Below are 26331 nucleotides of genomic sequence, written 5' to 3'. Positions count from 1 at the left end.
GCTGTCACAAAGGACAGCACTTGGCATCCTCACTCCTGTAGCTCAGGAGCACCGGCTACACAAAGTTCTGGTGCCTGTTTCTCTGGGACCATTGCCAGCTGGGTATACAGCTCCGGCCAGGAGGGCGCCCGGCGGCCCCAGGAGCCTGGGAGACCGGGGGCGACTCGCACTCATCTCTACACCCCGGCTCCCAACCAAGTGCGCTGGGTCTTTGGCGAGCTGGTGCGGGCACGCGGTGGGCTGCAGGGGCGCGGCGGCGCCGGGGGACGCGCGCGTGTGCGCACCAACAGGGCACCTGGCCGGCGGTGCCGAGCTCTCCTGAGGCCTCGGTGGCCCCGGGCCGGGCGGGGACCGCGGCCCCGGCAGTGCCCTCCCTCCGCCCCGCCGGCCGGAGCCCGGCCCGAGCCTCGAGAGCGGGAGCAGCGCCCCTACCGCTCGCTTTTCCGCCTCCATCTCCTCCGCCTCCTCCTCCTTCCCCCCAGCCACCCGCGCAGTCACAACCGGTTCAGACTGGCCAGGGTGCCCCGCAAAGGAGTGAGAGAGAGGGGCCAGACCGCGGGGAAGAACTTCCCGGGAAGGAGGAGGAGGGAGAGAAGGTGGAGCCCAGAGGAGGGGGCCGGATCCCCCTCTCCCTGCACGCGGCAGCCGCCGCCGCCGCCGCCGCCGCCGCGGGGCTCGGCGGGGGCAGAGGGCGGCGGCTCCCGGGGTCGCGCGTAGCGGGACCGATTGCCCAATACTCCGGCAGGGGCCGGGGCCAGGTCCGGGCCCCGGATAAATACAGCCCGGCGGGCCCCGAGGAGCAGGGGAGAGCTGCGGCCGCGGTCCTCCCCGCACCACCCGCCCGGCTTTGCCCGGGGCACTGCGCCCGGTGCTGCGCCCCGGAGCCCCCAGCCGAGGCCGCTACCCAGGTAAAGGGCTGGAGCTCGCGGGAGGGCGCCGACGCTGGGCGGCCACCCGCGCTGCCTCGCCTCCCGGAGGCGAGAAGTGACTCCTCGGGCTCGGAGCAGCGGGAGGCGGCGGCGGCGACGACGCTGTCACTGGCGGCCAGCACTTTGGAACAGGTTTCTGGTTTGGGCTGTGTACCGGGAGCTGAGAGCGTCCTCGGTGCGCCCATCCCTGGACACCCCCCTCCCCTTTTGATGGGGTGCCTCTCCGCGGTGGGCAAGTTTCCCCAGGAATCCGAGGGAGGCATTTTGCACGGAGCGCAAAGAGAGACAGAGATACAAAGAGAGAAAGGGGGTCCTGGAGGGCGGACGGTACCCACGGGCTGGGCTCGGGGCCGTGGTCTGTCCTGGAACTCCCAAGACAGCTTCTGGGGCTGCTGGTGGCAGAGCGGGGCTGTGGGGAGTGCGACCAGGTGGGCCCCTGTTCCTCAGAGGGCGGCGAGGCCTCCAGGTGCCCGGGTGGGGAGCCGGTGCGCGCAGCTGCCCTGGGAGAGTCGCGGCTGGGGCGCCCCGCTGCTGCAGGGCTGGGAGGAAGGCGGCGCGCGGAGCTGGAGGCCTCTGAGCCGCGGCGCCAGGTTCAGCACCACCGGGTCAGTCCGGGCGACCGCCGCTGGAGGCACGGGCACCTGGGCCGCCTGGACGCCGAGCGGGACCTCTGGAGAACTTTGTGCTTAATGCTGCAGCTGTGGCTCGTCCCAGGTAGCCGACTCTGGCTTCAGCAGCACCCAGAGGCTTTGGAAAGAGCTGACAACTATTTAAAAGCTCGGCCATCAAAAAAACAAAGCAATGCTTCTCCGGGTCCCATGTCTAATTCAGCACAGGTCAATCCATCCTGCAGGTTTAGCCAGGCTTTACACTAAATATATTACTTACACAGTAAGTTATTTGATATAACAGGTTTTTGGGCCAATTTCCTGGCTTACAACTTGTTTGGGTGTATTTTTTAACATCTTGGATTATCTGGATAGTAGTGTATTTTTTTTTTCTGTTATCAGATAGATTACCTGGATAGTAGTTTATTTTGTTTAAATCTTGGATTATCTGGATAGTAGTTCAGACTGTAGATGGATTTTTACTCCTGGAGTAGGATATTTAGTTGTCCCATCACACTGTGTTCAGGTGGTAGTCCTAACAGTTTCTTCGATTCTGGTTGGCTTTAGCTCTGGGAAATTGTTCTGGCCAGAGAAGATTCTGAGGTGAGAGTACCCATATTCATTGACCGATCACACCTTCTTTTAATTAACATGTGAATGCAGATAACAGGGTTAGTATCCATACCATCGCTAAAAAAAGTTTTTTGTTTCAAGACCCTAGAAAATGGAAATTACATGATAAAATAGTTTAACCTGCCACTTTGCAACAACTCATAATTTTGGCACCACTGACTGAGAACATCCTTCTCTGTTGCTTCCCTTTTGTGTTTAAGGGGAACCAGGACCTTTCCTATGTATAGGATGAATACAGGGAAGGACAGGTGACATGGGGAAGTGCATCAGGACACTAGAAAACCTCTTGCAGCTCCTGGCTGTGACTCTAAAGAGATGGAGGTGATGGTGTGTGTTGAGTGGTGCCTGAATCTGTGTCAGAGCAGACTGATACAGTGCTTTTGGGTTGGATCTGGTCATGAAACTGGAGCTAGAGGATGACAGTTAGAAACATGTGGTCAGATTTTCTTGTTTTGTTTTTTTTTAATGTTTGTTTATTTTGAGAGAGAGAGGAAGAGAGAGCATGGGAGTGGCAGAGAGAGAGAGAGAGAGAGAGAGAGAGAGAGAGAATCACAAGCAGGTGTGCTGATGTCAGGGCAGAGCCCCAGGAGGAGCCTGATCTCCTGAATCATGACCTGAGCCAAAATCCAGAGTTGGAGGCTTAACAGACTGAACCCCCCCCCTCCCCGGGTGCTCCCAGATTTTCAAGTTTTATTTCCTCACTCCAATCTTTTGACCCCTAGTTTTTGTGGTCTTTTTCTCAAGTGAGATATCTCTTCAATTTAATTTATAGAAAGAAATTGAGTATAAAAAACCGTGGGAAGTACAAAAAGCCACAATGACTTGCTTGTATAACTATAGTTTTTCAAGAAAGTTTGCCTAGTGACTTCATTTTTAATTGAAGATTGAAAGAATGCATATATTTTGAGCTAGTTGGCTTTTTCTTTGGGGGGTTCTTTGCAGATACCGAAGTATTCCTCGTAGATAATGAGATTGAACTAGAATTTACAAGTGAGTTCAAGCAAAGAACACATGGTCCCCACCTTTAAAGAGTTTAGTCTAGTTAGGGGCGCCTGAGTAGCTCAGTTGGTTAAGCATCTGACTTCGGCTCAGGTCATGATCTTGCAGTCCGTGAGTTTGGGCCCCGCGTCAGGCTCTTGTGGACAGCTCAGAGCCTGGAGCCTGTTACAGATTCTGTATCTCCCTCTGTCTCCCTGCCCCTCCCCTGCTCATGCTCTGTCTCTCTCTGTCTCTGAAAAATGAATAAACCTTAAACATTTTTTTAAAGTTTAGTCTGGTGGGAAAGATAGGTATGTTTACAAATATCTACAGTACAAGATAGTATATATAGATGGAGTCATATGGCAGTAACATCAATAGCGTGCTATTGAATGGCAGAGAAAAGGAGAGGTTCATTCAAGGTTAAGAACTAAAAAAAGTTATGTGGCAGGTGGAGCATTTGAGCTGGGATCTGAAGAAGGAAGAGATTTCCTCCGTGGAAAGGATCCTCACTGGGAGAAGCAAATAGCACAGAGTCCTGGAAGTCTGATGTGTCCAAAGGAAGCAAAATAGTTTGGAGTGGCTAGAGCCTGGAATTTAAGATAGATAAGGCTGGGAGGTAGGATGGGGCTAGATTGTGGAGAATATAACAAGCCACGTGAAGAAATTAAAAATGTGCTTGAACGTTATTATTGTATTTATACTACCAATGTTACAGCATCTTTAACTGTAGTTTATACCTTAAAGTTCAATTTTGTTTTTACACTAAAATAAAAAAAAATAATTTTTTTTTTGAGAGAGAGAGACAGAGTGTGAGTGGGGGAAGGGCAGGGAGAGAGGGAGACACAGAATCCAAAGCAGGCTCCAGGCTCTGAACTGTAAGCACAGAGCCTGACACGGGGCTCAAACTCACAGACAGTGAGATTATGACCTGAGCCGAAGTCAGATGCTTAACCAACTGAGCCACCCAGATGCCCCTGTTTATATCCTAGAATAAATAAATGGATAAAATCTCAATGGTATTTGCTTCCTGTAAACATTACTGTAAAAGAGTAATGTATTTCAAATAGCCTTTAATGCTTTAAGTCCAACAGTTTTTTTCCCCCCAAGTCTGCAGTGTTATGGACTTAAGGTATACTAGTCTTATGGTATACCAACTCTTAGTTTGACGAAAACTTTGTATAGGAAAACACCTCCACATTCCTGGGCAAAATGCAGAGTAGAGCCACTGTCTTCTGTTTCAATTTCCAATAATAATAATGACTATTATTATTGTTTATTAAATGTGATATGTCATATAAGCCGCATGCCTTATTTCATCTAGGGGAGGCATCATTTTGATCTTAGGCTGATGATTTTAATGAGGTCACTCAGCTGAGTAAATGATGGGACCAGGATGTGAAGCCAAGAAGTGTCTCTCTAAAGCTTATTCTTTGAACTATTGTGCTATCATGTAACAAGGGCATAATACATGACAACTTATTAAAAGAACTTAGAGGGGCTGGGTGCCTGGGTGGCTCAGTTTAAGTGTCCAACCTTGGCTCAGGTCATGATCTCATGGCTCCTGAGTTCCAGCCCTGCATCAGGCTCTGTGCTGAAGCTTGGAGCCTGGAGCCTGCTTAGGATTCTGTGTCTCCCTCTGTCTCTGCCCCTGCCCTGCTTGTGCTCTCTCTCTCTCTCTCTCAAAAATAAATAAACATTAAAAAAAATTAAAAGAAGTTATAGGGGCACCTGGCTCAGTTGGTTAAGCATCTGACTTCGACTCAGGTCATGATCTTACAGTTTGTGAGTTTGAGTCTTACATTGGGCTTGGGATTCTCTCTCTCTCCATCTCTCTCTGCCCCTCTCCCACTCCTGCTTTCTCTCTCTCTCAAAATAAATAAATAAACTTTAAAAAAGTAAAAGAAGTTAGAAATTGAGACTGCTAACTGTAGAAGTGTTTCTCTGTTTTTAAATTTTCACCTTCATTCCCATTATTCTGATTCTGTTTGTTTGTTTCTTTATTTAGAGAGGGTGCAAGCAGGGGAGGGGCAGAGAGAGGGAGAGAGAGAATCCTAAGCAGGCTCCATGCCCAGCTAGGAGGCTGACATGGGGCTAGATCTTAAGACCATGAAATCATGACCTGAGCTGAAATCAAGAGTCTGATGTTTAACTCAGTGAGCCACCCAGGTGCCCCAGTTTTATTTTATTTTTTTTTATTGAGTTAATATTGACATATAGCTTTGTATTACCTTTACATGTACAATGTAATGATTTGATATATGTATATATTGTGCAGTGATTACCACAATAAGTTTAGTTAATATCCATCACTACACAGGTTTTTGTTTGTTTGTTTGTTTGTTTTTTAGTGTTGAGAACTTTTAAGGTCTACTTTCTCAGCAACTTTCAAATATAAGATATGATATGTTAACTATAGTCCTCATATTGTACATTGCCCATCATTCTGATTAATTTCACACTACAAATCAACAATGAGACGTGTAAATGTTTTAACACATCTTTAAACTATTGTATGATCTTGTGCTTTTAGGATCCACTCAAAAGAAACTCTTCAGCTTTTTGAGAAGAGATGGGATATGGATGAGAAAAACTCTAGCGAGAGTGACAGCATCAAATACAAAGGCTAGATCTTCCAGATTCTCTGGAAGGGTGTCAATTTCAAATATTCTTGTCATTATTCCCAGTAACCCTCACCCCCAAATGCACTAGATCTTTTTGTATTCCAGCATCCTGGAAATGTTGCCTTGTGTCTCAAGTTTTTATTCTGAAAGTAATATAGCAATATACTAGCTTGGACACAATATACTCGTGTGTGTTCAGACAACAAACTAGACTCCACATAATCATGTACAAATTATGCAAAACATATACAAAGCAAAAGAACACACCAGTGTAGATGGCATCATCATAGATTTCTTTCAGAACACTACTACTTGGGCCAGGCTGTGAGTGATATGGTTTGTGTGGAAGAGAGAATAGCTGAAGCAAGAGCCCAGCAGCATAGGCAACATGGCAAGAGTATGGGATGGATGTAGGGAAATGATTATACCAACTTGTATTGAAGTGTCTGGCCCTCATTTTGCCTATATTTAATTGTTAAGTCTAGATGTTTTCATCTTTTTTCAGGCTCTGAGTGGTTTACAAATTCTGCTATTTTTCTCTTGTGAGCCTGAGAACAGGACTAGAAATAAATGACCTTTCACTGGATTGGTCAGTGAGGGACCTTGGTACTGGTCTTTCCTCTAGAGTGACATCACTAAACCTCAGTGTCTTCATATAGACGAAGCAACTGAGTCATTGATGAGATCAGTGGTGCAAGTTCACAGGGTTCACCCGGGGGAGACAGGCATCATAAATAAGTAAATAAGGGGTGGTGGGAAGGGAGAGCACAGGTGAAACTCTAAATGCAGGTCAACCTTGGTCCTGTGTCAGGGAGATCTTAGGGAGTGGAAGGAACTGGAGAGAACATGTCCATTTGATGAGGGTGAATGTTACTCAGTTCCAGCCAATTGTTGTGTAAGAACAAGAGCCCAGTGTCACCAGATCTTCTGATTTTTTTAAAAGAATCAAAAAATTCAGATTTTTATGTGAAATCTTCCAGTGTTAAATCAGTGGCAATTCATTCAAAATTGCCAAAAGTAAAATAAAATAAAATAAAATAAAATAAAATAAAATAAAATAAAATAAAATAAAATAACATAAAATAAAATAAAAATTGTGCAGGCCAAACAGAATACTACTGATCTAAAGATCAGATCTGGCCTGAGAGCTGTCAATTTGCTGAATGATTTCCAAGCCTCCTTCTGGCTTCAGGTTTCTATGATCCTACACTGAATCCATTTTATCTCTAACCTATTTCTTCTACTTTGCTAAACCATAGCCTGGTACTCACCATATCTAAGTTATGCTTTGGGGATAACTTAGCTTTGGAGGAGTTCTTTGGCAAGTGCTGAACTATGATAGATCTGTAAGGCCTTAAAAGGTCAAAGGATGTCCTTTTTTGATGGCCATGCTGGTTTCATAATTCATAGGCTCTAGCAATTAAGTACTTGTGTTAATTATCCCTTTCAGGGACAATTAATGTGATTCAATTCCAGGGCCCAGAATTATTTCTCTAAACACTTTCCTTCCTGCTCTTCCTTCTCACCCCAGTAGGAGATAATAACTAGTTGGGAAATCGATCCTGGTTCCCAATTGGACAAGGTATATTTGTAGCCTGACTTATGGTGCTCAAAGAAATCTTCATCGTCTTTACCCTGCCAAGATTTCACCATGGAGTCTGTCTCTCTTTTTAAACTTGGAAGTGTCTGGGAAAAACATTCTTGAACTGCAAACTGAATTAAGGGTTTGGCTTTTGAGTTGTGTTAATACAGGACTTTAGGTTTCTTTTTAAGAAAGCATATTTATATGGGCCCCAAAGTAACAGATTTGCATATGATCCCAACCCCAAATTGTTTTTAATAACACTGGTTCTTTCGCAGTGAAATTCTTTAGTATAATTTTTTTTAAAAGCTCCATTTATTGAATTTGACTTGCTAAGATGTGTTCCTCACTTTACGTCAATGAGCTGTTTTACAAACAAGTGAAAAGTTCAGAGCAGATGTTGACAATGAGAAGGAAGTGTCTGAATAAATAAAACAAGAATGTCATGTTTAGAGAAACCACATATCTTCTTGAGACTGAGCTGATTTCAAGAGAATGAACAGCAGGCTCTGGATGACAATTCTCAGCCACAGTTTGTCCTTGTTCTGGCTCCAGTAGTGAGTCAACCTCCTGCTTCCCCCCACCTCGCCGCATTTCAGAGAGTGTGTGAAGCATCTCTGGATGTTTAACATTTAGAACCAAATCTGAGAGAGCCAGGTTACTGTCTGACCGTTAAAGACATACCATTTGATGTTATATTGGTAAAAAATTTGAATAAAAAAACTCTACTTCTGTATTTTTACCCATGTATTTGGCTAGTCCTTCCGATTCAATGATGAAAACAGGCTCTAAGCTCTGCGAATGCAGGGACCACATTGTCTTCTAAGTGCATTCCATTCATTTTCTTCTAAACAAATGCACGATGCCTTCTAAATGCACTTAATTCATTTTGTTGAATGAGAGATGTTTGATTAATCATTTTAATATACAGGAGAGTTAGGTAAGTAGCTTTTCCAATATTCATTAATTTCATAAAGATTTATTGAGCTTTTATTATGCACCAAACACAATTCTTAGTGTTAGGGATGTGAGATGGGCTTGGAGGTTAGATACCTTAACAAGGAGTAGCAATATATTGTGATGAATGTTATAATAGCAAGATTGCCCAAACTGATGTGAGATCTTAGAGGAGGAATGACTGACCATTGGAGAGTCAGGATGGCATCAAGTAAGAGGAGACATTTTAGGCTAAGTCTTAAAGGAAAAGCAGGAGTTTGTCGGTAGGCAAGTTGGAGACAGGCATTACAACCTCTCCCTAGGCTCACGTGTTGACTTGCAGCAGTGGCTTGGGGACCACAGGTTTGTGGGACATCCTACAGAGGTGTACTTGTGGGCTGGATTGTTGCAGATCTTTAGAGAAAAAAACAGAATTCAATAACTTGCTGGGTATTTAAAGATCTAAATATTGAATATATAGACAAAACATGGTTGTGTAAAACCAATTTTTCATTTTCATTTATAATTTTTGAATAACATTATTTATTGATGGGGAACTATAAGCTCCATGAGGCAGGAAAAATTATCTTTGGTTTTCTTATATGCTTATAATAATGAATTAAACTTCCCCTCTGCTAGTGGATACACTGTGGGTGGTGAGGAACCACTGAGAGATTTGAAAAGTGGAGGTGGAATTGGAGAAGATGAGAAGCATGGTTTGGTAGCAGCCTGCCAGATGAATGGCAGCAGGAAGAGAGCATAAGCAGAGGGGTCCATGAGTAGGTGGCTGTGATAGTGCAAAGATTTGCAAAGAAGAGGTAGAGGAAGAGTCAGACTGCAGAGCTCATTGTCAGGACCCTGGTCCTGGCTGACATGGGTGTTGGGAAGAAGGAACAGGGAGGGGATGGAGAGGGGGGCTTTCTGCTTGGGCAATTGCAGGTCTGGTTGTGTTTGTTCTCCAGATGAAATTTAGGAGGAGGAATTATGGATGTGTTAATTGTGAGGGTCTTGAGCACAGCCAGGTGGGATCTTGACATAAAAACTAGTAAGAAATTGGTTGGACATATGGGTCTGGAGTTCTGAGGGGAGGTCAGGCCCGCGGATGGAGACTTGGGACTCGTTCCTTTGCATGCATGCAATCACTTGGTGAGGCTAGAGACAGCTGGTGGGGTCCTGTGGAGGTGGGCTCAGGAATGTCACGGGGGGCATTGGTTTGCAGAGAAGAGAGAGGTTAACAGTGTCAAGATGGCGGTTGAGGGGCGCCTGGGTGGCTCAGTTGGCTAAGCGTCCGACTTCTGCTCAGGTCACGATCTCACAGCCCGTGAGTTCGAGCCCCGTGTCAGGCTCTGGGCTGATGGCTCAGAGCCTGGAGCCTGCTTCCGATTCTGTGTCTCCCTCTCTCTCTGCCCTTCCCCCGTTCATGCTCTGTCTCTCTGTGTCTCAAAAATAAATAAACGTTAAAAAAAATTAAAAAAAAAAAAAAAAAGATGGCGGTTGAATGCAGGCCTGAACTGACTCAGTGATAAGGCAGTGGGGGCTCCACAATAAGAACATTTCTCTTGTTGGATGCATGGAAACCAGAGAACAGTTGAGGAATCGTCAGGATGTGAGAAAACAGAGGCAGGGAGAGTGTTCTTTTAAGTTTTTCTAAGACCTTTGAAAGATGCAACAACAGTAACAGCAGCTGCAAGCATTTACTCGAGGCTGAGCACCATGCCCAGTGTTTCATACAGATGATTTCCTATATTCCTCCTAAAAATCCTAAGAGGAAGGAGTTCTTACTATTTCCATTCTATAGATGAAGAAACTGAGAAGGTTTTAACTCACTGAAAGGCACACGGCTGATGGCAGAGTTCGATCATGAACCCAGGAGAAATGACTCCAGGGTTCATGTTGTAGACCAGGGACTTTCAGTGTTTTAGAATATGACGTGCAGTAATATGTGTTTGTGAACCTGGCCCTGCACACACACACAGGCACACATACAAACACTGAAGCACAGATTCACACAATGGTACTGAAGCCTTATGACCATGCAGGAAGTATTCTTATATTTTTGGTGCTTATCTAATTTATTCTATTCTAAATTCCAATTTTAAAAAATGTTACTCATAATGCACAGTTGATTTCATGACCCATGATACATTGGAGTTTGAACAACACTGCTCTAGCCCACTGCTTTGCATTGCTTCCCAAACTAGAGCTTAATACTCTTTTCTATTACATTCAACAAAACATTTATCGAGTGCCCACTATATGCATAGATGTGGAAAGAACATAAAGAATGTAAGATGTGCCTGATCCCAGGAATTTTCTGTTAGTGAAGAGGATGGGAAGAAAGCAAGTAAATGCCTAATTATAATGCATACTAGAATGAAATAAGAAGAAAAGAGAGGTATAAGCAACATATCATGGGTGCATAGAGTGATTAATGCTGGCTCTAAATGTATATTGATTTGACTAGTAGTGTTTAGTGTTTTTGTGCTTTGACAACATTAATAAACTTTTATGAAATTAATAGAAGTGTATTTGGCAAAGACTTAAGAATAAAGGCCCCAAACTATAGAGAGAGTGCAAATGTCCATCAACTGATGAATGGATATATATATATACAATGTGGTGTGTGTTTATGTGTGTTGTGTCACACAGACACACACAATGGAGTATTACTCAGCCATAAAAAAGAATGAAATCTTGACATTTGCAACTGTGTGGATGAAGCTAGAATGTATTATGCTAAGTGAAATAAGTCAATCGGAGAAGGACAAACACCATATGATTTCACTCATATATGGCACTTATGAAACAAAGAGATGAACGTATGGGAATAGGGGAAGAGGAGAGAGGGAAACACACCACAAGACGCTCTTAATGATAGAGAACAAACCAAAGGTTGATGGAGGGAGGTGGGTGGAAGATGGGCTAGATGGGTGATGGATATTAAGGAGGGCACTTGTGATGAGCATTTGGTGTTGTATTTAAGTGATGAATCACTGAATTTTACTGCTGAAACCAATATTGCACTGGATGTTAATTAACTAAAATTTAAATAAATTAAAAAAAGAATAAAGGTCAAAGGAGATTTAAGACCATGATATTCTGTGTATTTTTCTCAAAGGTCCTGAGGTGATCAAAATATTATTACTTAGATATCAGTTTGTTTAGTATAAGCCCTTGGGTGACGTCAGCAAGTTCAGTCATTTTAAAGTATATCCATTAAAAAGTTTTAAAATGGGGGTGCCTGGGTGGCTCAGTCGGTTGAGTGTCTGACTTCGGCTCAGGTCATGATCTCACAGTCCGTGAGTTCGAGCCCCGTGTTGGGCTCTGTGCTGACAGCTTGGAGCCTGGAGCCTGGAGCCTGGTTTGGATTCTGTGTCTCCCTCTCTCTCTGCCCCTCCCCTGCTCATGCTGTGTCTCTCTCTGTCTCAAAAATAAATAAAAACATTTTTAAAAAATTTTTAAATGAAAGGGTATCCATTAAAAAAATTTACCATCAACTTCCCAAAGTAAAGCAATGCAACTATACAGACCACTTAAGAAAGAACCTGCATTAGGTGGTCACTCCTTGGGTTACATGGAGAGAGTTTGAAGTAGAATCTAACAAAAAGCCTAGGGACACAAGGATAGAATGAGAATTATCAATACCTACCTAGGTTTTATGTAGAGTTGTACATAGATTAAAAAGATAACATTTGAAAGTCCTTGGCATTGTGTCTGATGTACATAAAGTGTTCATAAAAAATGGTAATTAGAAGTTATTCATGATATGGCTAAATAACAGTACATTTAAACCTTAGAAAATTTTCTTCTACTGTTTAGGGAATTCCTAAGAAAACATGACATCATTATTGGGGTTTAAGGACACTTGAAATATTTTTCTATAGCCATGATTGGAGTGGGTAAAAAAAAAAAGAGATTTAATTTAAATAACTAAGGGCAGCCAAGTCTTTCAATTTATGACTGTATATTAGGACGTGAAGTTGTTTAAGATGACCTGTAGTGCTGTTGTCCCCTTCTGCTCAGTAACCACATGTTAAAATCATCTGGAGTGCTCTAACAGCCTGGCCTCCCCTCCAAACATCCTGCTTTCATTGCTGTTGGGTAGACCCAGACATCAGGGATTTTTAACCTCCCAAGGTGATTGATTCTACTGTGTAATCCACTTTACAATCCCCTGCAAGTCTTAGTGTGCTAAGTGCTTAGTATAGAAGTATGTGCTTAGGAAGCGTGCTTAATATGCTCTGATGATTAGAAACAGGCTCATGTGGAGATACAACCTTAAAACGGGGTTTTCATTTGCCCTTCTGATGCACATTGAGTTACCACCTTTTCTTGAGAAGTGGTTTAGAAAGGAAGATCTTCGGGGACTTTGGAAAAAGAAAGGGGTTCTTTGAACTGGGAAGATTAGAAAACTGGGGTGTGAAAAATACAAAGAGAAAGAAGCTTGAGTTCATGTAGCACTTTAAGAGACAAAGTAGTTGATTTTTAAGGACACTTGTAGCCCTTGTTAACTCTGATGATCAATGCTCACCACCGTTCTACCCACAGCCACCCTATGAACCATCCGGTGGCTAGGAAGGTGCTGGAAAGCTGTGTGGTTTCCTGAGTTGGGAAGAAAAGGAAGGATGGAAATAAAGGGAGAAAGAGAACAAAAGGAGATGAAAGCAACCCTCGTTTGGATTTGTCTTCTCTTGACTGTTGGTGACCTAAGAGTAGACTGTCCTTGTCCTTATGTTCTTTCCTCACTGAGACTTCCCTCTTCCCATTTACTTTTTCTTACTATCAGGAAATTATCCGAGATTTGAAAAATGTCACTTCCATATCACCCCTTTTTTTTGGAGGGAGGAATTTCATAGCAGAGTATGTGTGTGTGTAGGTGTGTGTGCGTGTGCACACTGTTGTGGCAGGGAGGGAGGGGGGTCGTGGATGTTCTGGCCAGCTGTATTTGTAGGGAGGGTAGTTTGAGATTTTGAGAGGATCTCTGCCAAGATAAAAAGAGTATTTTTATGACAAACAATTATGTTTAAAAGGATAAGAAATAATTTACACTGAAATTACTGTGTGCCAGGCACTGTACTAATAGCACAATAGTCTGATGAGGTAAGTAATATCATTTCCCTCACTTTTTGGATGAAGAAAGTGAGGCCCAGAGATATTGCAGTAATTTGCTGAAGGTCACATGCTTGGCTAGTATCAGAAGTGGGACGTGTACTCAGGTTATCTAGGACCCAAGCTCATACTGTTATTCCTTATGCTCAGTTTTTTAGAACAGATATCTTCACGTATTTATAGATATAAATATCTGTGTATGTACTTGTATGAAACTATAGCTTTTGACATAACAAAAAAGTGGAAACCCTATCAACCATTCTTTGGGACCACATAATACCATTACTAGAAGATCCTGACTTCTCTTTCACTACCTTTCCCAAACTCAGAGATTGTTTGGCTAATTTGAACAAATTAATAGGTGGCTCCATCATTATATTGACAGCTTTATTACAATTATCACCATCAGCAGCAGCATTATCATGATCATGAGAATTTTCTTAGAGTTTTACCTGCCAGCTGCATGCCTGCTCCACTGGGGACTATGGAGGCTGGCTGGGGCATGTGACCTAGATCTGGAGAGGTGAAGTGACCATTTTAGCATTGACTATCTGGAGATTTTTGAAGCTGCTTCTCCCCAGGTTTTTCCTGGGCTGCTGTACAGCAGAAGGATGACATTATGGGCGATTGGATGATTCTCTAGAAGTAGAGCGCCTAGGCTTGGCCATTTGGGACAATGGAAAAGAGAGGGAAAGATTTTTCTCTCCTCTGGCTGGCAATGGTGTGTACTTGCTCTCTCTGGAGCCACAAGGGTGGAACTGGGCTCCTTCTCCAGCTGGAAACCAGCCAACAGATTCTGGGGGGTTGCCACATCAAAGTGTGGGGTTAATAGCATTGCCACCACCAGTGGGGATATAGCCAAATGTCACAAATGAAGAGGGAGCAGGCAACCGTCCATTCCTTTGTTTTCTGTCTGCGCTCCAGGGTGCTTAGAAAAATAAAAGTCATGCTCTCCTGAGAAGGTCCATTTATTCTGCCCTCTTGTTTTGTAAAGTTAGGATTCTTTGGAGAGAGATGCTTACTTTTCTATAGGCTTCCAATTCACTAGGGCACATTATCATGTTGCAAGTTGTTTTTTGAGTTGATACACTTTCTGACACCATTTTCTCCTATTTGCATTAAAAACAACTTTTGCAAATCTTCAGATAAATTGATTTAATAATCATCTTTTAAATTTTGTATCACAGGCAATGATCCCCTTTGCATTTTCTCATTTTATAGAAGATCAAGAAAATAGCTTTTGTCACGGTCATCACTCCTATAGGAATTTTTGCTTTGATCAGTGGAGATTTAGGGGTAATAAGCTTTGTCCTTGACCATATTATAGATGGCAGGGTTGAGTTAAAAGAACAGCACAGTGCTGGCAGCTGCACTGGGGTGGGTGGGCTCAGGGCGATGAGTTCCCACATGCTCCAGTCCCCACTTCGTCCCCAACTCTTAGCTTCTTCCTTTCCTCACCTGTGTCCCTTCTCCACTGGGAAAGAGGATGTGACAGTTGGTCAGAGGTGGTCCTTCTCTCCTGTAGGACAGTGATTCTCAGCCTTGGCTGCACATTCGAGTGACAGGAAGGGTCAGGCTGTACCCCAGAGCAGTCTGGGGTGGGACCTCAATCAGAGATGTTTTAAGCTCCCCAGAGCGCATTCAGGCTGGAGAACCACTGTGGTTGGGCAACCATTTTGAGTGTATCTGTGGATGACCTTGGTCAGAATCACAGGGTGATTCTTAAAAAATCCAATTTCTGTGATTCCTAACACACTAAAAATACTTAAGCCTTGAACCCAAAATAAAAGGAAACCAAATCTAGCAGTAAACATGAGTTTTGAATTATTCCAAACTAGAATCTGGAAATATCCAGATCTTGGTTTACATTTTCTAAATATTAAGAAATAACTAAAGATTAAAAGGTTTTAGAAACCCTAGGTTTATATATAATTCAGTAACTAGTTGCTGTAGAACTCTGGTGTGAGTAGTAACTACTTCTTAAAGAGGCTATCAAGTTACCAGAAATCCTTTATGGTTTTTAAAATAATAACTAACATTTATTTTTTAAAACCAGTTTTTGTTTTAGAGAGAGAGTGTGTGCACACAGCATGGGAGGGACAGAGGGAAAGAGAGTGTTAAGCAGGCTTCACGCCCAGCATGGAGCCAATCTCACAACTGTGAGATCATGACCTCAGCTGAAATCAAGAGTCCAACGCTTAACCAGCTGAGCCACCCAGGTGCCCCACTAACATTTATTAAAGCTTTTTACTGTGTGCTAGGCACTGAGCTTTGCACTTGAAATTCACTGTTATCCCATATTAGGACAAGAAAAGTGTGGTTTAGAGACATTAAGTAATTGGCTCAAAATCACATGGTAATTAGCATGGACTGGATTGGAACCCAAATATATGTATTTAATAACAAAGCTCACAATTGGGGCACCTGGGTGGCTCAGTTGGTTAAGTGTCCGACTCTTGATTTTGGCTCAGGTCATGATCTCATGGTTCATGAGTTTGAGCCCCACATCAGGCTCCATGCTGACAGCAGGAGCTTGCTTGGGATTCTCTCTCCCTCTCTCTCTGTCCCTCCCCTGTGTGTGTGCTCTCCCCTCTTTCTCTCTCAAAATAAATAAATAAACTTAAAAAAAAATAAATCTCATGGTCTTAACCATTACTGAATTCCTAAAATTCTGGAACCTGATACTAGAAAAACTTCCTTCTCCTCCCTACCCCATCTTTATAGTAAAATTCAGATGAATAAGAGAAGCTATCAAGCAGTTGAAAATGTTAACTTGCTTCATATCCTTTTCTTTACATTCTTCGTGTGTGTTTGTGTATATATATATATATATATAATGCATCCAAACATCACTGATGTACTTCAGAAACCCTTAATTTATGTTTCATTTTCATTACTTAGATTCTTTTATGATGTGTGATCATTCCTGCACCTGAACAGAAAGAAGCTTTGCTTTCTGTTACTCCTTTGTTCAGAGAGCTACCATATACAAAGGAAGTAAGCAACACATCATCTCCTGATTTCATTGCCTTACTATAAACCTGTTTCTAGGTTAAAAATCTGGGCATATGCGTTGGGGGTGTGTGTGGACATGGGTGGGGAGAAGGAATATTGACCTGGGGGAAAGGCCTCACACGGATGAAAGACCTCATACAAATATTGTTGACTTTGTCTCCAAATCAGGCCATGTATCTGGTCATTGTAACTGTGTGTGTGTTTATAGAATTAATATTTTCCTTTGTAAAGTCAGCTTTGTTGATGTAAAATTTATATCCAGTAAAATTTAATAGTTTTAAGTGTATAATATGATGAATTTTGACAAATGTATACAGTTGGGGCTTACACTAGTTTTTTTTTTAATTTTTTTTAACGTTTATTTATTTTTGAGACAAAGAGAGACAGAGCATGAACAGGGGAGGGGCAGAGAGAGAGGGAGACACAGAATCTGAAACAGGCTCCAGGCTCTGAGCTGTCAGCACAGAGCCCGACGCGGGGCTCGAACTCATGGACTGTGAGATCATGACCTGAGCCGAAGTCGGACGCTAAACCGACCAAGCCACCCAGGCGCCCTACACTAGTTTTTTAATAAAGGTTTTATTAAAATGTAATTCACATACCCTATAATGCATCTATTTAAAGTTTGTTTTAAGTATACTCACAGACTTGTGCAATCATCATCATAATTCTAAAACATTTTCATCATCCCCAAAAGAAACCAAATACCTATTAGTAGTCACTTTCCATTTCCTCCCAAACCTCCTAGCCCTAGGCAACCACTGATCTACTTCCTGTCTCTATAGATGATCTATTCTGGAAATTTCATATAAATGAGAATCATATAATATGTAGTCTTTTGTGTTTGACCACTTTAATTTAGCATAATGTTTTTAAGGTTCATCATGTTGTAACATGTATTTGTATTTCATTCCTTTTTTTTAATGCTTACTTATTTTGAGAGAGACTGAGTGGGGGAGGGGGGAGAAAGAGAGGGAGAGAGAGAATCCCAAGAAGGCTCCACACTGTCAGCACAGAGCCTGACGTGGGACTCAATCTCACAAAGTGGGAGACCATGACCTGAGCCAAAATCAAGAGTTGGACACTTAGCCGACTGAGCCACCCAGGCACCCCAGTACTTCATTCTTTTTATTGCTGACTAATATTCCATTGTGTGGATAGACCACATCTTATTTGTCCATTCATCACTTAGTTGATGGATATTTGGGTTGTTTCCACTTTTTTGGCTGATAGCCTTAATTTTTAAAAATATATTTATTTATTTTGGGGAGAGAGCAAGCAGGGGAGGGGCAGAAGAAAGGAGGACCTAGGATCCAAAGTGGGCTCTGCACTGACAGGCTGACAGCAGTGAACCTGATACTGGGCTCGAACTCACCAACTGCAAGATCATGACCTGAGCTGAAGTCAGATGCTCACCCAACTGAGCCCCTGATAGCCTTAATTTTTAAACTTCAAACAGATATCTTTACTTATCTAATCTCATTTTGGCTTTCTTTTCCTCAATATTTAATATACCAGAAGTCTGAAATGACTTCTAACACAGTCTGATTAAGGTCACCACGCCTGGATTCACAGTCGTACTAAAATTATTATTTGGAGTTCACTTCCTGTTATAGCAATGTCATATTGTGGAAAATGCTTACAGAATTGTAGATATAGAGATATGCATGCATATGTGTGTATATATATATATATACACACACGTATATGTGTATACGTATATATGTGTGTGTGTGTGTGTATATATATATATATATATATACATATAAAACAAGGATTTCTTTGTGTGATTTTATGAAGAGTTTTAATAGTTTATAAGGAGGACAGGGGCTGGGTTCTTCTTTTCCTTTAAAAATGACATTGATCTATACCAAAATTTATTTTGCTTCAGAAGAGAAATCATAAACTCTACTCATTATGAAATAATATCACTGGAAAAGGACAAAATTAATCCAGTGTCTATAAATTTTAAAGGAGTAACACTGGTGTTCATGTGAGTGTGTTTTCCAATATCCGAAACAACAAATGGAGCAGATTCACTTGGAAGTTTGTATCTTTGACCCAGAGGGAACTGACACTGTTATAAAGCTTTAAGCTACCCGTAAATGGTCAACAAACAGCCATGGTGACTCTTTGGCAAGTGATGACCGCACGTGTTGCACTTTTTACTTGGTGCGCGCTGTGGAACGCAGCTCCTCGAGACATAGGAAAGTGAAAGTACCAGCTGAGTGGTAGCGTGGTAGAGGCAGACTCCAGCCCCCCGCAACAGCTGTGGTTACTTGTACATCAGAACGGCCTCTATGCTGCTTGTCTCCCATTAAATGGAATCTAATTAACTTATATTTGAATCATGAGTCTCTGTGTGTATTAAAGGGTATTTTTTTACCCGTATTTTATTAGAATTCCCAAATAATTATTTGCTTATTTTTTATTTTCATAAAGAATGATTTGTTTACCTTCATTTTTAAATGAGAATTCCTCCCAGTTTTTTCTCAATTCCTAGCATCCCTTGACCCAAACCGCAGTCAGCGATGGAGGATGCATGATACATGTTTGGAAGGGCAAGTGTCACAGGAGGGAAAGAGCAGTATCAGTGCTAGAACTGCTTCTGGCAGAATGGATCTGCTCTATAGTTTATAAAACTTGTTACCCATGTTAGAGTCAGAACCAAAACATAATTTCCAGTAGCTTTTGAATGCATTTTACTTTAACAACTTTGTGGAGATATAAATCAGATGTGGTGAAGTTCACCTATTTACTTTTATTAAAAAACTTTTTTTTAAGTCTATTTATTGTTGAGAGAAAGAGAGACAGAACACAAGCAGGGGGAGGGCAGAGAGAGAGGGAGACACAGAATCCAAAGCAGGGTCCAGGCTCTGGGTTGTCAGCACAGAGCCTGACGCGGGCCTTGAAACCACGAACCAGGAGATCATGACCTGAGCTGAAGTCCAACGCTTGACCGACTGAACCACCCAGGTACCCCTGGAGTTCACCTATTTAATCTGAACGGTTTAGTGGAATTTTTTTTTTCATGAGTTGTGCAAACTGTACCATAAAAAATAACTTAAAAACCTTTTTGTTACCTCAACAAAAACCTTGTGGGTATTCATGCCCACCTATCAAACTGTTTTCCAGAGTGGCTGCCATGTTTTCATCCCCACCAGCAGCGCACAAGCGTTCCAGCTTTCTTCAGCTTGGCCTCTGGTTTGGAACCTTCCATTTAACAGGATAGCATAAATGTAACTGAAGGAAGTTCACAAAGCCCAGGATGATTTTGACTTTTGACACACCTGATGGATGACCAGGTCAAGACAAAATCAACATGGAATCAACCATTTCCTGCCCCCACCTCCCCAGGATGTAATCACATGATCCTAGGCCCTTAGTTAAAATAAAGTGCTTTGATGGGATATTGCTCAGAAGAAAAAAAAAGAATGGAATCTTGGGGCACCTGGGTGGTTCAGTCGGCTGAGCGTCCAACTTCAGCTCAGGTCATGATCTCACAGTTTGTGGGTTCAAGCCCCACATCGGGCTCTGTGCTGACAGCTTAGAGCCTGGAACCTGCTTTGAGTTCTGTGTCTCCCTCTCTCTCTGCCCCTTCCCTGCTCATACTCTGTTTCTATCTCTCAAAAATAAATAAACTTTAAAAAAAATTAAGAAAAAAGAATGGAGTCTTGCATTTACAATGACATGGATGGAACTAGAGAGTATTATGCTAAGTGAAATAAGTCAATCAGAGAAAGACAAATACCAGATGATTTCACTTATATGTGAAATTTAAGAAACAAGTGAGCAAAGGTTAAAAAAAAAAAGAGACAAACTTAGAAGCTGACTCTCCACTATACAGAACAAACTGATGGTCACCAGAGGGGCAGTGGGTGGGGGGAGGGTTTAAATAGGTGATGGGGATGAAGGAGGGCACTTGTAATGAGCACGGGGTGGTGTATGGAAGTGTTGAATCACTATATTATACACTGGAAACTAATATTACACTGTATGTTAACTAATTAGAGTTTCAATAAAAACACAAAAAAAGAGAAGACATAAAAATAAAGTGCTTAAGCACCAGGTAATTTGGCAGTGACTGAGATTCAAAAAAAAAAAAGAGTTCTGTTTTTACCTCCTATGATTCAAGTGAAAAATGCACCTAGGAATCTTTAGTGAGATATAAGTAACAGTCAAAAAGGGTTATTGGAGAATGGTTATTGTTGGGGGGGAATGGCAAGAGGGACCATCAACTGAAAGGAAGGTAAACTGTAAATCACTCCCAATTTGGCAAAAAATAGTGTAATATGTATGTATACACCTCAGAGACAGAAAACTGTGTCAACACTGAATGTTCATAAACGTCAAATATGCAATTCTAGCATTCTATGTGTGGAGAATAGACATTTTTAGCCAGTGTAGATTTGAGAAAATAACAGAGGATTGGCATTATTTGAGCAGAAGTAAATGCATAGACTATTGGAGTCTAATCACTTTGTAAATCAACAGTAAAATGTAGACTTCTATCAACATTTCCAAAGAAAGTGTCTTGTAATTTGTGCTTTCACAAAACAAATGCTAGCTTTAAGAGATCTGCTATCCTTCATACTATGATAATCTCATTTGCTTGAGTAATGATATCTCTCCCCACTCCAAGGGAGGTTTATAATATGTAGAACATATTTAATGCTTAGGTTAAAAATAAGATATGCACTTAAATTATAAGCTAATTTTGTAATGTTCCATTAGATCCTGTACTGTGACAGAACTGCCCTTAAACTATAGGGCTCTTCAAATGGTCTCTCAAAATGGCTTGCAATTTTGAGTTTGATAAGATGTCTCATCATGCAAAGTCTGGGTTTGTGAACACTGATTAAAAAAGATTCCAGGGTGCCTGGGTGGCTCAGTTGGTTGAGCAGCTAGCTTCAGCTCAGGTCACGATCTCGCAGTTCATGAGTTCAAGCCCTGCATCAGGCTCTGTGCTGACAGCTTAAAGCCTGACCTGCTTTAGGTTCTGTGACTCTCTCTCTGCCCCTTCCCTGCTCATGCTCTGTCTCTCTTTCTCTCTCAAAAATAAATAAACATTAAAATTCTTTTTTTAAGTTTCCAAAATTCAAAGAATGTACCAGAATATACCAGAATGTGTGTTTCCTAGAAGCATATTTTTATACAGTTATATGATTAAGAGCCCCCAATTTTGAGTATACTCATGGAACACTAGTCCAAACAAAACAACACTTTCTGATACTTACAGATTTTGTTATTTTTTAGGACAAGAAAAATCTATCACTTAGATAATACATCTTGACATTGTAAGTATAGGCTTCTTGAGACATTTTCTTCTTAAATTTCAACTGAGAGTACCATCTTTCCAATCTTGTTTTCCTCTGTGATCCCTCTAAGACTGCCTTCTTTACTTTCACCAAATTTAGCAGGCCTATCCTGATTCCACACCCATGTTCATGTTGTTTCTCTTACTAGAGCCATGCTTTCCTGAATCTCTCCATTGTTCATTAGGACCAGCCTACTTCACAGGGCCTTCCACTCCTGCTTTCCTTTCCTTCTGACTCTCAAACGTTTCACATCCAGCCACCTCTTTGGCACTCACTCGCATGCTATCTTACATCTTAACTGGGTTATAAGCTCCTAGGGAGCAAAAGCCATGCTTTCTATTTTTTCTGCTATTTCTTCTTCTTCTTGGTATCTAGTCAATATATTTTAATTTGTAGATGATCATAAAAGTTGAATAAAGATCACTTTTATAATGCTGTATTTCTCTAAATATTAGTATAAGTGGACTTAGTGGAAATTTCAGTTAATTTGAAGTTTTTAGTTAAAAGAATGCCAGAGAAGAGATTTTATCATATTGAATCATAAGATGTGAAGAAGGAGGGATAACAAGAAATTTCAAGAAAAAGAGATATGGCATATTCTATATTTCCCATATTGTGCAGTCATAGACTGTGCTCCTAAACCTACCCTTTGGCCCAAATGGGACCAAGTGGGGTATAGAAAGGTAAAATAATCAACTTGAAATTACTTCACACTCAAATTTTATTCTGTTCCAAGTACAAGAAGCAAAAACAAATTAACAAAATAATTTCCTGGGTTTGTTCACAGGGTGAAATGAAAGGCTGGAGAAACCCATCTTGGGTATACCCCAAGGTAGTCAAGGTGGTCTCTTCAATGTACTACCATTGAGATCAGTAAACTTCAAATATATATTTCCTTATAGCATTTCAGTCAAAATTCAGAGTCCTGGGAAAGAGGTCCTGCTGGCTTTGCTTGGATCACATACTACTCTATGGGTCAAGATCAAAGAACCTTGATCAACAGTCCTACCAACTATCCACTCATAGAGAAGACCCAAGTCCCCCAAAGGAAATTGGGTACCATTATAAAAGGGGGAAAATAAAGATTAGTCTATTTGTGAAATTACCTTGGAGAATATATAATGTCAGAGAAATAGCAGGTGAGAAACACTTAAGGAATAGAAGAAACTGTAGGGGAAAGGTATTAGTTACCCTGACAGAAAACAAGACATCACTAAATGGTATTTTCCACCATATTCTATGCATACTACATGTACATCAAACTGTGAGACAATTAAAAGTTAGAAGCTATTAGCCAACTCTTTATAAAAACTTGTCTTTCTAGTCAGAGTTGATATACATGAGAACTTTGCATTTCAAAGGTTTGTTCTCCCAAATATTTACTGTGAGAAGAATTTCTCTGGCTCCTGTCCTGTGTGTTGAAATGTCACCCAAGGCAAGGCAAAGTGAAGCAAGGCCAAGGTATTTTGTGTATAAAATCACTTCTGTCTACTTAGGTCTGCAAACTGGCAAGGGAGATACTCCTCACCCTTTTCCTCCCCTGACCCTTCAGAAAATACTGGCTTTCCTCATGATTCTGGTGCTTTGCCTATGTAAATGTGTACTTTTCCTGAAGTGTGATAATTTGAAGATTTAATTGAAGGGCAATCTTATATGCATTTGTTCTTATACAGCCTTTTAGTCTCTTTAGATGTTTGGCTGTTGCTATCATATAGTAATCTAGTTTAGGGAATTAAGACTATATTTTCTTTAAAAGGGATTTTGAACAAGAAATTTGCAAAGGACTAAATTGTCATTCGAAGGACCAAAATGATATTGTTTACTTTTACATTAGAGCAGGTACTGGAGAGAGTTGACTTCTAAAGAAGAGACAGCTGATTATTTCAAAGGACTTAGATATTTGGAAATTTGGAGTATTCTGTCTGCTAACACAATCATTTGGTCTGAAAGACTGGCTTTTAGACTCTACAGTTCTGTGTACAAATTGTAACCTCTTTCAATTGTCAGTTATGAAATACTGAAAGCTAATTTATACACTTTAAAGGCCTGTGGCAGGTCATGACGTGATTTTGCCTTAGCGTTCTGAATGTCAAAGTGAAGAAATTCAGTGAAGCCCATATAAATCGATGGGTGTAACTATGACTCTCTTAAGGTAGCCAAGTGCTCCGTCATCTAATTAGAGATGTGCATGAACGGATGAATGACATTTTCTACTGTCTTTACCTATTATTTGATAAAACCACAGCCAAGGGAATGGCTTGGAAAAATCTGAGGTCAAAGAAGACTCAGTTAAAACTGATTGTAAACCTGACATGGTGTAGTGACATAAAAAGCATACATTAAGTGGATGGCCCTGTTGGGGGCAGGAAGGTCAAGGCTTGGGCCTCTAAATCTATTGCCATGTAAACTGTTTCAGCTCTTCAAAAAAAGTAATATTTTCAAATTCTTTTAAAATATTATTTTGATACCAAAACCTAGTAAAAATTAAAAACAAAAAAGACAGATCTTACTTATCAATTTAAAAATCCTTCCTCTATGGGGCTTCTGGGTGGCTCAGTTGATTAAGCATCAGACTCTTGATTTCAGCTTAGATCATGATCTCACAGTTTGTGAGTTTAAGACCTGCATCAGGTTCCACACTGACAGTGCAGAACCTGCTTGGGATTCTGTCTCACCCTCTCTTTCTGCCCTTTTCCTGCATGCACATGTGCATACACACACTTTTTCTCTCTCAAAATAAATATATAAACTTAAAAAATCCTTCCTTTGTCCCCCAAATAAGCTGACATAATCAAAATAGTGCACGAACCCAGGAAGATTTAATCCAGTAATTCAAAGATAGTTCAATAGTAAAAAATACAGATTTTGTTACATTAAAAGTTATATGGAGAAAATCATAATCATCTCCCTGTGCATAAGAAATGTGTTTGATAAAATGTAGTAAGCATTTTTTTTATGGTAACACTCAAGATAGAGTAATGTGAATGTTTTCTTTGTGAAAGAAATCTATCTAAGCTCCAGAGGCAGCACGTTGGCATTTGAAGGTATTCTAAGTTAGGAACTAAAGGCATATACTCTTATTATTTGACATTATTCTGTATGCCCTGTTAGATGCAAAGACAAAAGAAGGCATTTTGAAGTATAAAAACTCAAAATAAGAATGTAAAATTATCCCTGTTTGTAGATGATTGTGTAACTTTATTGTATTATATATTTTATATACTCAAGAGAATCATCCAAAAATCTACTGCAAACAAGAGAATGTAGTAGGGTAATTGGATACAAAATTAACTTATAGACATCAATAACTTTTACACATACAAACAAAACAAAGAAATAACCCTGATTTTAATATTAACAAAAAGGATAGAATACTTAAAATAAAAAGAAATGTTAGGGAAAACTTTAAACATAAAGAACACTTAATATCTTCTATTAAGAATAGTAGACTTGAACAAATGGAGAAGCACACCATGTTCTTCGATGGCAAGACTCAACATCACAAAAGGATCAATTTTCCTTAAGTCAACTTACAAATGTAATTCAGGCTTAGTAATTAAGCTATTGTAATGTTGAGTGAAAGGCAGATCAATGGAAACAGAATGGAAATTACAGAAATACACACATATATACCCAAGAATTAGATGGGAATTACAAATGGCTTTTTATCTATGTAATGACACACAACTTTCAGGGAAAGCTGAGAAATGCAAGTTAAATCTATAATGAAATACTGTTTTACCGTTACCAAATTGGCAAAAATGCAAAAGCTTTATGACACACCCCAAATTGCTGGGGATAATATGAATTGGTTTAATCCTTTGATGCCAATTTTGTAATACTAGTTACAGATACAATGTTCTTACCTTTTGACTCAGCAATTCCTCGTTTGGTTTTATCTAACAGATATGCATATGTGCAAAAAGGTGTATGGATATGTAAGATTATTCATCGCAGCGTTGTTTTTCACTGTAAGTCACAGGGAACTGGTTGAATTAAGAGAAAGCCCTATAATGAAACACAATGCAGCACAAACAAGAGAATGAGGAAGGTCTCTATGCATTCAGAATATTTTTCTGTGTAAAAAATAGAGGAAATCTATATTTGAGTGAACAATGTATACATAAACCAACTCTAGAAAGATATAAAAGAAACAAGAAGTATTGGTTTCCTGTGGAGGATATGGGAGTTAGGTGGGAGATAGGTATGGACTGTATACCTTTGGTCCTTCTTTTTCAGTTTTGACCCATATAAATATTTTGCCTATTTAATAAATGAATAAACGAACATGTGTGCAGCCATATGGTGAGCTACTTTGTGCTTATTGAGAAAAAAAAGACTAAGGAAGCTGTGTATTGACAGGGAAAAATCTTGGGGGTATTAAATGCATGAGACAAGGTTTGGAATAGATTGTACAATATGCTACTTTCTGTCTAAAAAGAGGGAAATCTAGGGGCGCCTGGGTGGCTTAGTCGGTTAAGTGACTGACTTCAGCTCAGGTCACGATCTCATGGTTCGTGGGTTCGAGCCCCATGTTGGGCTCTGTGTTGAACGCTTGCTCGGAGCCTGGAGCCTACTTCAGATTCTGTGTCTCCTTCT

At 40.9% G+C, this 26331-nt stretch overlaps 1 protein-coding gene across 2 annotated transcripts in view; it reads left to right on the top strand.

Moving 5' to 3' along the window:
• The first annotated feature begins 787 nt into the window (after positions 1-787).
• SLC16A9 (solute carrier family 16 member 9) overlaps positions 788-26331 on the top strand; it is a 62065-nt gene continuing 36521 nt past the window's right edge. For both annotated transcript variants that reach the window (XR_007145385.1, XM_047825632.1), the window contains exon 1: positions 788-908. The gene's annotated coding sequence lies outside the window, so the exon portion shown is untranslated. The remainder of the gene's footprint in view (positions 909-26331) is intronic.

This window comes from Prionailurus viverrinus, chromosome D2 (assembly GCF_022837055.1).
Source record: "Prionailurus viverrinus isolate Anna chromosome D2, UM_Priviv_1.0, whole genome shotgun sequence".
Classification (NCBI taxonomy): domain Eukaryota; kingdom Metazoa; phylum Chordata; class Mammalia; order Carnivora; family Felidae; genus Prionailurus; species Prionailurus viverrinus.
Note: the sequence above shows the minus strand (reverse complement) of the source record. Positions and strands in the feature narration are given on the sequence as shown.